The 16883-nt window shown below is 38.2% G+C and overlaps 1 long non-coding RNA gene across 1 annotated transcript; it reads right to left on the bottom strand.

The window, feature by feature from the left end:
• Positions 1–242: 242 nt before the first annotated feature.
• LOC131984581 (uncharacterized) lies at positions 243–14768 on the bottom strand. Its single transcript, XR_009395576.1, has 2 exons — positions 14637–14768; positions 243–778 (listed from the first exon to the last, which is right to left on the bottom strand). It is a non-coding gene; the product is annotated as an uncharacterized LOC131984581 (long non-coding RNA).
• Positions 14769–16883: the final 2115 nt, after the last annotated feature.

Below are 16883 nucleotides of genomic sequence, written 5' to 3'. Positions count from 1 at the left end.
GAACAATTTTGATGAAAACAGGTGGGATAACGGGTTTTAAAAGCCGTAACCATTGAAATTATAGTTTAAGAGTTATTATGTTTTGTTGACTGAACCAAAGAGTCAACACAGTGTTTGTTGTACTGTGAACGAGTCATGAAAAGGGTCTTGACAGGTTGTATGAAGTCCAGGAGATTTTGGTTCAAATTTGTCAACTACCTATGCATTAATTTCCTTTTTCTCATCACAAACTTGGCTATCAGTCAGATTTTTCATTTTATTTTAATTAACAAAATATAAAGCTGCCAGGAACCGAATATACAAACAAGACACAGGTGTCTATGGAAATGTACCATTTTTTTCCATTTATACACACAAAAACAGCAGAAAAAATAATAAATAAAACTACAAAACAGTCTATATGTATGTAAATTAAAAATAGTAGTTTTCATTGTAGAAAGAAAATTCACAATTTAAAAATGGTCTAGAAACATAAATGGCACACTGTGAAAGCTCCTATGATTGCACTTTCAACTGGCTTTCTCAGCTTGTCTACATATCATATATAAATAAAGTTATTACTGTAAATAAAACGTGTATTTTCAATAAATAGATGGCCTCCAGAGGGTTAATCGTCGTGCTGTACCTGCAGGTTTGTGTGCAGCTGGTTTGAGCTCTTTGTTGTGCTGTTAGTTGTCTCATGTTTCTTTGAAAACCTGAATATCAAAGTCGTGACTGCCCGGCCTCTTGTGTCGCTGACAAAGAACGTTTGATCAGGATTCAACCTGCCACGATCCACCTGTGTACCAGAGGGTTTAACAGAAAGCATTCACTTTACATGGGGGCAACTCCAGTGATTTACTTTTTACTTTTATATTATGGAGTTAAACTGACAAACAGCAGGTTTGTTAACAAAACTGATTGTTAGGCCAAAACAAAGAAGCTTAGTGAGGAAATAAAGAAGGAATCACTAGAAGATTGCAACCAGTGGTAGCAGAAGTATTCAGACCCTCTACAACTTTAACTGTGTTTCCACTAAAGTCAAAATTTTGAAATGTTGCATTAAGGAAATAATGGACATTTCCATCAACTGGTTAAAGCAATTAAACAAAGCTGCATAAACGTCCTTTGGTCAGAAGTTGGCTGTGTCATGTATTGCTGTAGGCTAACCCGTCAGTAAACAGTAGAAATCTTTAGGAATTAGATTAAGTTGTTCAATTTACAGGTGCATCTCAATACATAAGAATATGATGGAGAAGTCCATTTCCAGTAGTTCAAGTCAAATAGCCCCAACTAAGTATTGAGTCATATAGGTGGACATACTTTTCAGAGGCCAACATTTTCATATTAAACATCTTCTGTAATATTCAAATTTTGACACTGAGTTTTAGGTCTTCATTTAATGTAAGCCATAATCATTATATTTAGAATAAATTCAATAAAGTAAGACATGAAATGTTTCATTCTGCGTGTAATGGACAGACAGACATAAACTTTTCTATGATATTCTATTTCATTGAGATGCACCTGTATAATTGTTATTTCATGTCAGAGTGGAAACAGCTGATCAGTCATGTGAGTTAAATGCTCGCTACGTCAGAATTTAGCAGATTAACTATTTTTCGAAAAAGGCAAAAACCACCAGCGTAAAAACTTTTATGCGCATTTTCAAAAAGTTTTATCAAAATTCTATTTCCATCAAGCTTTTCTGTTGCAGATCTTCAAAATGCTCAGAGAAATTAGTTGATGGAAACACCACTACTGTGGAAAAAAAAACGACTTGTGACTGATATATGATTATATCTCCATCTGCTGTGTCTCCTGGTCCAATTATAAAAGATATTTCACTGATGATATTTCAGCATATACACGAGTGCAGTTGGACCTTTTGTAGCCGCCCTCGTGGCCGACTTTATTTAGCTTTAAATCTGTATTAAAATCTTGTCCATCAGCTGTTTATGATCCTGCTGCTGATAAGTGAGTCACACTCTACTTCTCCCTGAGGATGTTTTGCATGCCGCAGCAGGTTCACCTGGTTCTGTTTGTTGAAACTACATCCAGAAACCGCAGTCGCGGCTTATTTGAATTATTACATGACCGACTTTTTCCGAACTAATTTCCCTACAAAGAAATGACTGCCTGGAACTCCCTGAATGTTTCCTAAACAGCTTTAAAGGTTTTTTCCCCTGTGGGTATTATTTTGAACCTGTGATGGGCATTTTTAAAACATGCAGTGTGTGTTTTTGTGATGTACGCAGGACGACTCTTCCCTTTACATCCCGTCACGGGTTTTAAATGGTGACAGACGCCGAACAAAAGGCCCCTTCTTCTGCAGCCTTGTCCACCGTGTGAGCAGCAAGAATGTGTGAGCACGCCGTCATCTCGCTGAGGATCAGTAATGTGATTGCACATGGTCTCCTTGCAGCACCACATGAGACCAGTCGTGTGGTTTCACGTGCGCTCAGAAGAGGCTGAGAGTGTTTGAGTTTGCGATGTCAGGAGGAAGGAGGAGGTCATTGATCCGGTCAGTGTCAGATTGAGGCCGCTGAGCTGTTTTCTCCCTCGTGAATTATGAAGAAGAGCTTCATCTGGAGGGATTGTTGTCACACTGTGGCAGTTTTATTTACACACAGACACACATCCTTGTACTTCTAGCCTCGTTACTTCTTCCGTGTCCTTGTGAGGACACTGGTTGGCATAAAGCATTCCCATAGCCTGTCACCCAACCTTTAACTATTACAATTAAACGCCTTACCAAAACCATAAACCTAACTTGTATAATAACTAATTGTAACCATTTTTAGGGGGAGATCGCAGGTCAATGATACAGTCATGGAAAAAATTATTAGACCACCATTGTTTTCTCCGTGCTTTCTTGTTCATGTATTGCCTGGTACAACTTTGTTTGGACAAATATAATGGTAACAAAAGTAGCTCATAAGAGTTTAATTTAAGATCTGATATCTAGACATTTCCATGGTTTTCTTTATAATGATTTTGGGTATTATCAAGAAAACCATGAACCAAACCATAAAATGAACAAGAAATTGAAGGGAAAAAAAGGCAGTCTAATAATTTTTTCCATGACTGTATATAATAACTGTCACCCTAACTTTTTAGGGGGAGATAGCAGGTCAACAACAAATGTCTAGTGGTGGTCTAGTGGTTAGCACTCTTGCTTCACAGCAAGATGGCCTGCAGCTCTTCTGTGTGGAGTTTGCATGTTCTCCCCGTGTCAGCGTGGGTTCTCACCAGGTACTCCGGCTGTCCAAAAACATGCAGGTTTAATTGGTGACTCTAAATTGCCCGTAGCAGTCAATGAGAGCGTGAATGGTTGTCTGTCTCTATGTGTCAGCCCTGCGATAGTCTAGGACGGGTCCAGGGTGTACCCCTCCTCTCGCCCAATGTCAGCTGGGATCTGCTCCAGCCCCCCGAGACCCAAGTGAGGATAAGCATAGAAGGATAATTAATAAATGAATGAATGATGACGAGCACTTCTGTTCTTCAGACTGCTGAGAAACCTCCTTAATATCAATATACCTAGGCTGCCCCTACAGCTGCACATCCACTTAATGCTCTACGTCTTGTCGTGGCAGTTTTGACAACTGCACTAAGTTAATGGGTGAGCTGGCCAAACAAGAACCACACAATACTCAGTTCTCCAGGTTTTATTAACACATCCGTACTCCAATACACCGCTCAGTCCCGGATGGTTATTTAACAAAGCAACAAAGTCCCGTACACTGCTTGACTTGTGGTTGTTGCACCTTCCAACATTAGCTCTTCAACAAGAGGCAATGTGGCCCTAATCTTCCTGCCCTGTTCATCACATCAGGACAGGCCTCACTTATCTACACGTTCCCCTCTCACATGGTGTTATCAGGGTTAAGTTCACAGTTTGAGTTTCCACAAGGCCTTGCATCTTGAATATCAAGTGTCGCTGCCCACTTCATTTCCCACCATGACAGAAAACACCAAATTTCCTTCACAGTCTCTAGTTTATGGTTGTAAAGTTTCATGAGGCTGTGATTATCCTTGAGGTCACAGCAGCTCATTTTGTACAGTGAGGAAGTTTCAAGAAAGCTCTCACTGCAATGAACTGGCTACTACAGAGACTAACATCATCACACATGAATAAGAACTGAATTTACATCTAAAATTCACAGTGCTGTGTTTGTACTGGGATGTTCTTACATGAGGGACAGGTCTGGCTTGTTCTTTCATTTCCTGGCTGATAAAATTGCCACAAATTGATGAATAAAACAGCTCAGGCAAATGAACGTCAGTGTGATGTTAATTGTGAGATGAGAGATTGTTCCTTTCATTATTTAACAAATTATATTATTCATAAAAACTAAAAAAAAATTTTAAATTTTAAATTATAAAAAAATTTTTTTTTTACCTCTCTGATAACCTTTTACAACATTTTTCCGGTGAACTTCATATGAATTCACTGTCTTTCAGGGAAAAATGCACATTAAAAAATCATGATATCGGTGACTAATTCATAAGCCCACATATTTTTAATTGTTCTGAAAAATCCTTTCAGAGGATCATCATGCACTTGTTTATGTAATCCTTTTAAAGTGTCAAGTGCTCTCAGATCTTTGATCAGTTTCGTGCAGGCTGGGGCTGCTTTCATCAGAGCACTGATAAGCTTTAGTGATTCATTATTTTATAAACACAGAGCTCCTCTTTGATGGAAGAAATTATTTATGAGTTCAGCTGAACTGAACTTTAAAGGAATAGTTTTTCATTTTGGGAAATCCTCATTGGTTTATTTCAGAGAGAATGAGAAGATCAAAACATCACTCTCTCAAAAGTTCAACACCAGTTTCTGAAGGTATTTCTTGTGTTTTCTGTCCGTTATTCTTCTGTAATTTCCTCTCACTCATTAACAAAGCTTCATTGTTTTAGATTTGTGTGAAGTTTACTGAATTGGCATGTGACGATGTCCACAGTGAAACATCAAGAAGGACGATAATATTGTTGTTGGGGGAATCGTCTTATGGGCTATTCCTAAAAAGCAAATATCATTTTAACTGATCGAACTGTGATGATGTGTTTGAGTTCAAAATTGCTATTTTTAACAGTCAATTAAACATCAGACGTTGTGGTGGGGTTACAGTAGAAGACTGTGATTAAAGAAAAGTTTAAATTTCATTAATTATCCTTAAATCCGACTATCACAGGGCTGACACATAGGCCCGTTTCATACTGCGTTTTTGCAAAAGTGCCGCAAAAGTGTCATAATGTACCGTAAAAAGTACCGCCATTTCGCTTAAGGACATTCATACTGATTCCACAACGGCGTAATATTGGCGTTCATTCACATTGCAATCCGGCATCACAGAACAAAGTGAGAGGAGACAGAAGTGGAGGTAACAGAGCTGCAGCAGTACAATAAGTGACAGCAGCAGCGAGTGCATTAAAAACAATGATAGTGGAAGAACTGCAGGTTGCTCTGTTTTTGTTGTTGAGATTCGACAGACTCAAGAAAAGTTGTTCTGCAGTTTGTTGAACATGATTCGATGACTGTCAGAGTCAAGTGAGAGGCGTCCACCGTCCAACTTCTTTCTTATTACCTGAGTGTTGGTCGCACAAATAAAGTACATCACATATATCGTCACCCTGTTAAAATAATCGCCTAACTCATTTTTTCAAGTTTTGCAGGAAACACAAAAAACTTCACCAAAAGTGTAACATATGACATTTATTGATCATTTCACTCAAAAAAGATGTAACAAAGGATGGATATTGGCATAATAATAACACTGTGTGTAAATTATGTAACTTAAGAGAAATAAATTACTTTTTTTGAACATGCCTTTGTGACTTAAGCAAGATATGGTAACACTTTATTTTGAAGGTGTCTACATAAGAGTCACACAAGCCTGTCAGAAACATGACATGACAAGTATCATGAGCATTAATGTTGCTTCAAAGTGTCATTAATGTTCATGACACATCCCATGTCATGTTTATGATACGCTCATGTCACTCTTATGTAGACACCAAGTGTTACCATATCTTGCTTAAGTCACAAAGGCATGTTCAAAAAATTGCTTAAGTCACACACATGCCAGGCCATTATCTTAAAGGGGTAAAATCACACGATCTGATCAACTGAGGATGTCGGCGATTTTACCATAGGTGGCCGGCGTCATGAGGAGATGATTTAGGCAAAAAAAAAAAATTGACAAAAAATGACTTAGCCGATTATTTTACGGTGTGAAGATATTCCTTCTCGCCAATGAAACGCCTCTCTGACTACCTCTGAAGGCGGTACAGAGCCGGAATCACTTGGTCCCCCCATTACGTCACTAGGACGTTCAGATTGAAGACGAAACATCACAGAGGCGTAAACGTCGCCGCTTGAATCGGCAGTCTGAAAGGGGCTTTGGAGACAGACAACCATTCCCGCTCTCATTCACACCTACGGACAATTTAGAGTCACCAGTTTAACCTAAGCTGCATGTTTTTGGACATTGGGAGGAAGCCGGAGGACCCCAGAGGGAACCCACACTGACGTGGGGAGAACATGCAAACTCCACACAGAAGAGCCGCAGGCAGGAGTCGAAGAGGGTGAAAGAGGTGAAAGTGCTAACCATGACACCACTGTGTAGCCCCAAGTTTCTGTTAATGAATAAATATTCAGGCATTGTTGTGGGTTATAATGGAAGACTCTTATTACATAAAAAAATGTAACTTGTTTGAGTAAATTCTCTTTTACTCTGGATTAAGTGTCAGTCCTCGTGTCCACCATCAGCTGAAAATGTTAAAAATAACTTCAAACAGAGGCTCTGGTCCAAAGAGGCCTTTGCCCTACACACTCATTCAATAATCCACCGTGTTTACAGCACTGCAGAGTCAGAATTAGTGGCTCCACACACTGTGATTCAGCTAAAATCTTCTCAAACAGAAACAAATTCTGTGCAAGCGACGGGGCGGTGCTGTTATTATTTCACTAATTCCTGTTTTCGCCACGTGTCTCTGCATGAAATGTATGGATTTAACGTGTTTGGGTTCAGAGCTAAACTTGTCTGCACAGTCCGGCAGCCAAAAAAACAGGCGGTCCTCCCACTGCGGCTGCACCTGCAGGTCAGAGCCGAATCTCCCCCGCAGGCTTCTTTCTTTGGAGCCGCTCCTCTCTGGATGTTACATAACACGAAACTCCTCCACTGGACAGGAGGGAGGAGAGCAGTCAGGATACATGAGCTTCAGACCGTGCCAGGGGAGATAACTTGACAAAAAAGCTTGAATCTCATCCTCTCAAGAGAAAAGCTTCTCTGAATCTTGATGAATTATTAGAGGGATAATTGATAATTGCTGGAAAGGCAAATATTTCTCAGATGTTATATAGCATGAAAATACAATAAAATACATTTCAAATGATTAGGCCTCTGCTGCTAAAATTAGCAAATAAAACTGTGCAAATGTATTAGTTTGAATTAATTGAAGTCAGCTTATTAAACTTTTTCTTCTTAAAAATGAAACATGAACATTTACACATGTCAGCTTGGTTTTAGGTAATTGTGTTGGACGTGTTCTGACATCATAGGGATGATTAACGATCAAATGACGGTTTTGTCTAATGAAAAGTCTAAAACCAAAAGATATTAATTCACAAAGACATGAAATAGAGAAAAACATCAAATCCTGATGAATGAAAATTAATTTTTAACCTCTGATGCTAGAATCAGCCAATTGGACAAGTGGACTGTAAACATTATAATAAATCTCATTTAATTGATAAAGAAAACTGACAGAAAATCAACATGCAGGAGCTAATATAAGTTTCTTAGCAAAAATGGCCAAAAATGCAATGGCCCCGGATTCTTAAACATCCATTTTGTTTTGTTTTGTTAGCTTGAGTTTAAGGTAATTGTGTTGGATGTTCTCTGACATTATAAGTATGATTAATGATCAAAGTCTAAAACCAAAAGATATTCACTTTGCAAAGACATTAAACAGAGAAAAACAGCAAATCCTCACAATGGAGAAGCTGGAATCGTTGCGCTGAAATTGTTTGTATAAATGTCAAATGTTCACTGAATCATCTTGTATGTGCATTCTTACAAAAAAAATATTTTAAAAAATTAGTTAAATTGGCCATAATATCTGTGATATCCTCTGTTTGCATTTCCAAATCTTAACTAATTTAACAAAGTGTGCACCAGGCATCAGATAAAGCATAGTTTTGTTTTTGAAAATGCCAGAAATAATAACAAATGTCTAGTTTAATGATAATTTTTCCCCGACATTTCCATTGCGAACAGTGAAAGCGAAAATTAAGCTGATCTGAAAACAGAGAAAGATCGCACTTCAGTTCTTCCTCTCGCTCTGTATCATTGGACGTCACTGAGTAATAAGTGGGTTTACTCACACACACACTCATACACACATTATGTAAATGTTCCAGTCTTCGGGTTGTGTGCCTGATTCGTCATCACCACTTGCTGCTTCAGGCCTGCACCTGCTCCCTGTTTCTCATCTCCGGAGCTTTTCCCACTAACTCTGTTGAGGCTGAGAGGCTCATTAATATTAAACTCACGGCTGCAGGCTGATGTAATCGTCCTCCTCTAAACTCTCGCCAACTCTCTGAACCACAGCAGCGGTGATGTCATCTAATGCCCACTGGACATGTAACTGTACATCTGGATTAAAAAACGCTCTGCGACGTGACGCAGCGATTCTTTGTCGTCTCAAGCTGTGAAACAAACATTTCAAGGGCTGACGAACACGACTTCGTGGAAGCTTTGTCGCTACTTCCTGTTGGCGGGGAGTGTGTGGTGCATCCATCATATTAAAGGGTGAAGAAGAAGTGTGCTCTTTCAGCACTGTTATGTAAAAACATGAACGCCTGCAGCCCAAAGAGGAAAAAATGACAAAATAGGGAAAAAGTGCTGTCCACAAAAAAGCTCCCTCTCTCTCTGCAGCTTCGCTTGATTTTTTTTTTTTTATCATAAATTGTCTCTGATAACTTGAGATCCAGATGTTCAGGAGGTTTTTTAGGCAGAGTTCTCCTCCGCTCCAGAACAAACACACCAGGTGGTAAGTACAAGTAAAAACACTGAATAAAAGCAGTTTCATGTTAAAAATCAGTATTGCTCCAGTGCAGTTTGGCAGACAGATAATGTTTGCTAAGCTTGTTTTTCTGATAATGTAAGATCCAGAAGTCTGAAGATCCTTCATCTTCATAAATATTAGGGGTGTGAATCAGCGTATCGGCCCCACGATACGATTTTATCCCGATACTTGAGTCACGATACGATATTATTGCGATTTTAGGCATTTCGTGATATGTTGAGTGTTGTGAAACAATATATTGCGATTTAACTGTTTAACTGCATTTTGTGTACAAAAAAATGAATTCAGTCAAGAATTGTTTTGTCAAATAAGAGAAAATTCTCAGTCTATTCATCTCACTTTTTATTTCTCCACAGAGTTAAACCAACAGACTGACCAACAAAGTATTCAGCCAAACTGAACTGAAATCAAACATGTATGGACGACAACAACTGCAGCATTTTCTCAAACTTTCCTCAACTTTAAGCTTCACTGCTCTGAATTTTTTTGAATAAAACATAAAAAAATGCCTAACTTTATTTCGACAACTTCCCGACACGATATCCTGACGTGGATACATGGTTCCTATAGATTCATTAGATCTTCTAGTTTCATGTGATATCAGTATCTCCAGGATATTCCTAAAAGTGACGGCCCCCGTAATAAAAACAAAAACATCAATACTAGGCGTCCTTGAATCAATGTAATATCGCCACGCAAAATATCGCAATATTATGATGAATTGATTTCCCCCCACCTCTAATAAAAATGTCGCTTAAAACTGGAGAAAAGATGTGCATGCGCAAAGGGGATATGATGCCATTGACAGGTGACCAAATGAAACAAACATTATCATGGTTAAAATTACATATTTCTCTGAAAATGATAGGGCAAATTTGGGATAATGCAAGTATCCAACAAAATACATAAAATGTCTGGATGTTTTTTTAATGCAGAAAAGTTACACATTATACCTTTAAAACAGACAAAATATTATAAATAATTATTACATTTATTGCATTTTAATTCCTTCTTTTAAAAAGTAACGTGCCGCCCTAAAACTCATCTTAGTGGTTCTTAAAATCATCCCCACCGGCTGTTGAATTATAAAAACGGAGCTCTTGTTTATCTCAGGCACCAGGAGCTCCGTTCTTCCATCTTTTATACAACATTTAAATTTTTGGTTCTTTTTTAAATCCATAAACTGGCAGAGCTCCGAACTGCAGCTTATACGAGAGGACAAAACTTGCCTCCAGACGCAGAGTTTATGGAGAGGACAGAGGAGGAGGAGGAGGAGGAGGAGGAGGAGGAAGAGTTTCCTGCATCAATACAGAAGAAACAAACAGGGGAGATGTGTCACCTGCATCAAATACCTCGATATGACAGCGTACCTGGGTGTGGACACCTACGCACACACATAAAAGTCTCACCATTACATTCCTGCCACATACCAGATTACTTACATCAACACACTCACACATACTGAACATACTGATGGTGTAATTGCTCAATAAAACAGTGTCGTCAGACTGTAAACAATACTGGAACCGATATTCTTTAACTGAAGCTGTAATTATATTTGCTGCAGATATTTAAAATGTCTCTATAACCTTTTTCATACAGCCAAGATATAAATAACCTCTATTCAAGGCTGCAGCTAATGAGTATTTTTTTTTTTTAAATCTCTGATCAATCCATGGATTAGTTTTTGATTAATCACATTGTCTATAAACGACTGCAAAATGCTTGTTTTGTGCATTGTAAACTGATAGAATATAACGTTTTTTTTTTTTTTTAGCATTTATGGTTGATAAATTACTTCAATGATTAATAAATTAATGTAAATTAATTAATTTTATGTTGTCTAATTTAACACTGTCCAGGTATTTGCCCCCAGAAGTCTCTGAATCAGGATTTAATAATAAAATAAAATCATCAAAAATAGGGAAATGAAAACTGGTATTGGACATATCTGGGACACAGAACTGATGAAGCTGCACAGTGCAAACTTCAAGTTCATCAAAGTTATTAAAATAAATCCAGTGGTTGTGCTTATTGAACTAGTGAACATTCTACATATAAAAAATATTTTGTTGCCGTTTGTAGGTAATGTTTGGTAGAGCTCCTCGCAAAAAATAAAATCACACCATCATCAATTTAATGTATTTTACAATGCAAATGAGATAATGATAAAAAAAAAGATCATTCCCTCCAATATCGTGAATCATATTAGTATTGCAATATCAGTCAAAATTAACATTTCAATATTGACTTATGCAGCATAACCAAATTTATCAAGGTAATGTCCACATATCATACTATATCAACTGTTAGTTTACATGCATGTTTATTTACGTAAGAACTAGATATATATTTCAAAACTGTGCAGTTTTCCTACAGTAGTTTGTTGGGTAACTGGCTAAGAAGCTGTACATATGTCATGTAACTTACATTTTTTCATTTATCCTTTATTTATTTTCTCGAGGAATCATTGAGGGCAACCCCTCATTTGCAATGATGTCGAGAGTACAGAGAAAACACAAAACAGAGCACAGACAAAACACATGCAAAAACATTAAAAACAGTTACAGTGAAAGGCAGAGTTATTGATCATAGTCATCATTATCATAGTTTTAAACTGGCCCATAGTTATAATTGTGTTGAGTTTGAGTGAATGTTGTAAGATGTTCCAGGTAGATGCAGCAGAAAAACTGAAAGCAGTTTTTCCAACTTCAGTATTTGTCCGGGGAACATTGAGCATTAAGCGTTGAATAATTACTATGTGACCAGTTTAATAAAGTGCTGAGGTATGGTGGCATGTCGCCTATCAAGACTTTATAAATGAAGAGGAACCAATGCATGTCTCGTCTCACAGAAAAAGTATAAACATAACTAACAAAATAAGTTACACATGAAAAATTAAACTAACTGAACGACAACATTCTCCTCCATCAAGGTCTGATGTAAATGTATTTGTCATATTTCAAAAACAAATGTTTTCCGGTAGGAAATATGTTTCCCTCTTATCTTAAAGGACAATACAGTTTTTTGCATGGCAACAAAGCTTTTAGGGGACCAGTAGACTCTTGTTCTTCCTGAATATTTACATAAACTGCAATTATTCTTTTTCACAAAGCTTAACGGCCGTCCCCTTTACATTCAGGAAATTAAGTAATCCTGCACATTCCTAGAAAAGCCTTTGATTTACTGATTAATAGCTTTAAGTATGTGCCGTATGGGACGGATACATTAGTCTGAATCTGCTCTAAACTCTCTCTCTCACACACACACACACACACACACACTCTCATCCCATCATTCCCAGTATCCAGTTAGGTAAGACCACGAAGGTGTTGTGTAACTTAAACACAAAGCGTTTATGATGGACATTTAAACTCATCCTGCTCACTGGTCTGCAGCGCTGCACACGTACAGAGTTACACACACATGAATGCACACACACACACACACACACACACAGAGCCCTCTCATGCACTTATACAATAAGCTATCATATAAAGGAATTGGCAGATAATGACGCAGAGATTATGCGTCCGGTTCACAGGAAGCGGTGGCATTAATCTGACCTCTCAGTGTGATGTAATGTGTGTCATTAATGTAGTTTCTGACCTGTAAAAAGCAGAGGACTTCTGGGAATTACACTGAAGAGAGGGCTATTTTTTTTATAAATCATATTTTCCATCCTGCCCTGTCCTTGGGGGTTGACTGGCCAGATGCCCGACTTTAATCCAAGCAAAGCGTCCTGTCCTCATTACTGACAGAAATGAAGCCATCATGTTTTTTAATAGTACAAAGGAACATAAACTTTCCTTCCTCTCGTCACTTCGTCCAAAGTGGGTCAGTTTCTCTGCTGTAACTCGGTTTATTATCACTTGTTTAGATTTAGCCGAGTTGTCTTTAAACCCTGAAAGTGAACGGTTTGACTCGGAGCCAACAAAGGATTTGTGAATGCGTAACGTCAGCATTACTTCAGCCAACATGAGGCCCGACAAACAGCAGTTTAACCGACTGTTATAAAACCGGCGGAACAGAAATAATAAAGACATGTTTTACTGCCATTTCTACTCTTACTTCTATTTTCTATATTTATTTTAAATATGACTTTTATTATATTTTAGCTTCTGTTATAGCTGTTAGATATATATATATATATCTAAATTATATATTTTATTAATAAATATCTATACATTATATTTTTTCTCTTCTCTCTTTGATTTTAGGGTTTTGTTTTGATGATCTTTAAAATGCATTTTTCTGCCCTTTGTCATGGTGCACTTTGAATTTCCGTTTCATAAATAAACTTGCCTTATTGAGGATATATATTCATGTTTTTTTTCACATCCATGTGTGAATATTGTTAAGAATTTAAAGTTCATTGATATTTGAAAGGGTGCACTTGCATCAAAATCCTGTAATATTATCATTACATAAGTGACATAAATTGGCCTTAAAAAAATAAAAAAGTTATTGTGACAAGGCTATTTTTTTTAGAACATTTTTAACAAATGATGCATTTAAAGTGTTCCCCAGCATCTCTAGTGTCAATGAGACCTCTGATAACATTTTTAAAAGGTATCTTATTACTTTCTCTCTGCGTCTCTGGTGAATAAACATAAACAGCAGCTTTCTTGCCAGCTCGTTTCTTCACTTCGTCTCACTGGTGGATATCCTTGGGACACGGGGACATGACCCTCGCTGTCCACGCCAACTGTGACTCAACATTTCACATTTAGGATCACACGGTTCTTAAGAAGACTAAAGCGTCCCAGCTTGTTTCTATTTGTGTGGCAGCAGGTGATAAGCTCCTGCATGTCTAGAGAGCACTCATTTAAATCCACCCTCACTCTGACCCTCAAACAGAGACATGAGTTCCTCTGTGCAAAATCAGTTTCCTACAGCAACAGAAAGATTGTTCATGTATTCCAGGGATTCCCAAAGTGTGGTGCGTGGACCCCCAGGGGTGCACAGGCTGCTGCTAGGGGGTGCACGAGATAAAAAATGTGATGGCGGACTGATAATTACACAATTACACCCCACGCACACACACACACACACAATAAAGACGTGTAAATAAACATTTCCTTTGTAAAGTGTAAAATAAAAAACTGTAATATTAATTAATTAATAAATGAAGGCTATTCAAAATGCACTTCATCTTAAAATGAAGCTTATAGCTTTCAATTATATTGAAACTGTACATGAAATCAAATGCGAAAGCGCATTGTTGTGATCGTGATTATTTTATTATTTTATTTATTTTTTATTACATATTTTATTTTGTGTGTGTTCTGGTCATTTGAGCATAATTAAACATGCCGCCTTTATTATGGCTATAAAGAAGCTTATTGTATTTTGGGTGTGGGGGATTGGGGGTGCGTCAACCTGGTTGGGACGTAGAAGGGGGTGCACGAACCGTTGATGTATTCGATTAGATTTTATGGCGAACCAGCAGCCTAGGCTTTTATTGTGAAAGAGCTGACACACCTGACCGATCCTCCTGCACCATGACCTGCTGCTAATCAGGTTAAAGATAGCAACAGGTGAGCCGGGGCTGTTCGCAGACTGACCTACTGTACAGACGGAGTGATCCCAATCCCTGACCGGCTGTTTGTCCTTCACATCCACAGCGTTGACTTAGTGGCTGAGATAGTTGCTGAAGCAGGAAAGTGTTGGGCAAACACGGCACAGGTGCAGATCTGTAGGAGACAGCAGGGATGAATTTTTAGACCATCTGCTTTTAGAGGGAGAGTTGTGTTGGGGAAACATGCTGAGATTGGCTTCACTTGCAAACACAAACTGAAACTTCAGTATAAATGAAAAACAAAAGGTTTTTAAACTGCCACTCTGTGTTTAATTTGGGTTTGCTCTCCATATCACGACTCCACATTAGGGCTGCAATAAACAGTTATTTTTCCATTGTCTCTTTAGTGCATTTATTACGTTTTTGAGTAACTGACGACAGGTTTAGTCTTCAAAATATGAAAATCACCATTACATCAGTGGAATAAATAAAACAATAATTTTGTTTATTGCAAATTCTGCACTGCTCACATCACAGTTTCTCAACATCTTTACATTGATTGTTTTTGTCCAACACAACCTAAAGATTATAAGATGACATTGATATAACACACACAAAATACTTATATTCAAGAATCTGGAACCAGTAGTAAGGTTTCCATCCAAATATATCACAAATTTGAGCTGAATTTAAAGAAAAACATTTTTAAAAAATGGCAAAAAATTACCACCTCACAGTTGTTTGCCTTCACCAACCAGTTAAATTGCAGTTTACATCCATGTCTGACCAGACCAGGGGTCGGCAACCTTTACTAACAGAAGAGCCATTGTCAGCCAAAATAAGAGAAAAACAGTCGGAATGGAGCCACAAACCTTATTTTGAGCCATAGAATGTCTTAATTAACTTTAATAATAGGTCATAATGAGCATTTATTTATATGATTTTGTCAGAATGCAGATGAGAGGCTGGAAACCGAAGAAATATCTCAGAAGATTTGGAACTGAAAGCTAGTCTAGGTTAGGGTGCCGGCCCGAGCTATGATGCACATATTACTGGACTAAAATGTTTTTAAAACATTTTAACTGCCATATATAATCTACACATTTTTAGAATTGAAAAATACTTTCTACTTTGGGCCTACACCAATAATAAATTAAATTTAAAATGTAAAGATATAAACGTTTCATTTTGCCACAGGGAGCCAGTGAGGACGGCCTGAAGACCTCTGGTCCAGACTCATGTAGCCATTAAGTCCTGAGTTATGGCGGAAAACACATTTTGTTTGGTCACAGTAACCTTGATCTTCATCCATGTGTCCAATTTGACATTTGTGCCAAATTTAAAGAAACGCCCTCAAGGCCTCCCTGAGATATACTGTTCATGAGAATGGGACAGACACAAGGTGACAGCACAGAAACCTTGACCTTTGACCTCCAAAATCAAATCAGTTCAGCCAAATTTGAAAAAAAAAACCATGGCGTCGAAATATCGAGTTCACAAGAACAGGATGGAGGGACGATCAACTGTTGGAGTCGGTTCATCAGGACAAACAGTCTGTGGCACCGATTCTCTGTCGGAAAATCATTATACTATTGCAGAGAGAGTGTGCAACAATGTAACCTAATTACAGAAGTGCCAGACGAATGTCAAATGGTGAAAAACTATGTAGAAAACATTGCAGCGCTCTCGCAATCTCTCTGTTTATCAGACCACAAATGAGGCAAGAAATACCAAGCTAGGACACCCTGCGATCCTTCTGAACTCCAGGCTGCGAGGAGACATTGCTGGGTGAAGCAGCTCAGATTGAGCCAGCACAAACCCAAAGCGCCTTCAGTCACAGCTGGTGGCAGCAGAAGAGCTGGATCTGCCCAGCAACAAGGAGGAAGTCAGGGCGGTCCAGGATCAGAACCCGCTGGCTGAAATCACTGAGGTTTCCACTCAGGTTCTACATTTTTTTGGATAGACTAGTCCAGGGATCGTCAACATTTACTATCAAAAGAGACAATTTTGGAAAAATCTTTCTGGAGCCACAACAGCCTATAGCAACGCAGCATGTTTTTGTGAGAGTGAAATAAGGACCCAGGTGAAAAATGAGAGACCAGGACACTAAAGAAATGTCTCAGGAGGTTTGGAATCGAGAGCCAGTGAGAGAATCTCTAAACTAGCAACCTCCAATTAGATTCAGAAAAATTTTGAGGACAAGACGTCAGAACGGATACGTACCTGGGCCATGATGAACATTGGATTGGATTGAAATGTTTTGGGGGTTTTTTGGTGTATATGCTACAAATTT

This window comes from Centropristis striata, chromosome 14 (genome assembly GCF_030273125.1).
Source record: "Centropristis striata isolate RG_2023a ecotype Rhode Island chromosome 14, C.striata_1.0, whole genome shotgun sequence".
NCBI lineage: Eukaryota > Metazoa > Chordata > Actinopteri > Perciformes > Serranidae > Centropristis > Centropristis striata.
This window is presented reverse-complemented; position numbering and strand designations above follow the sequence as displayed.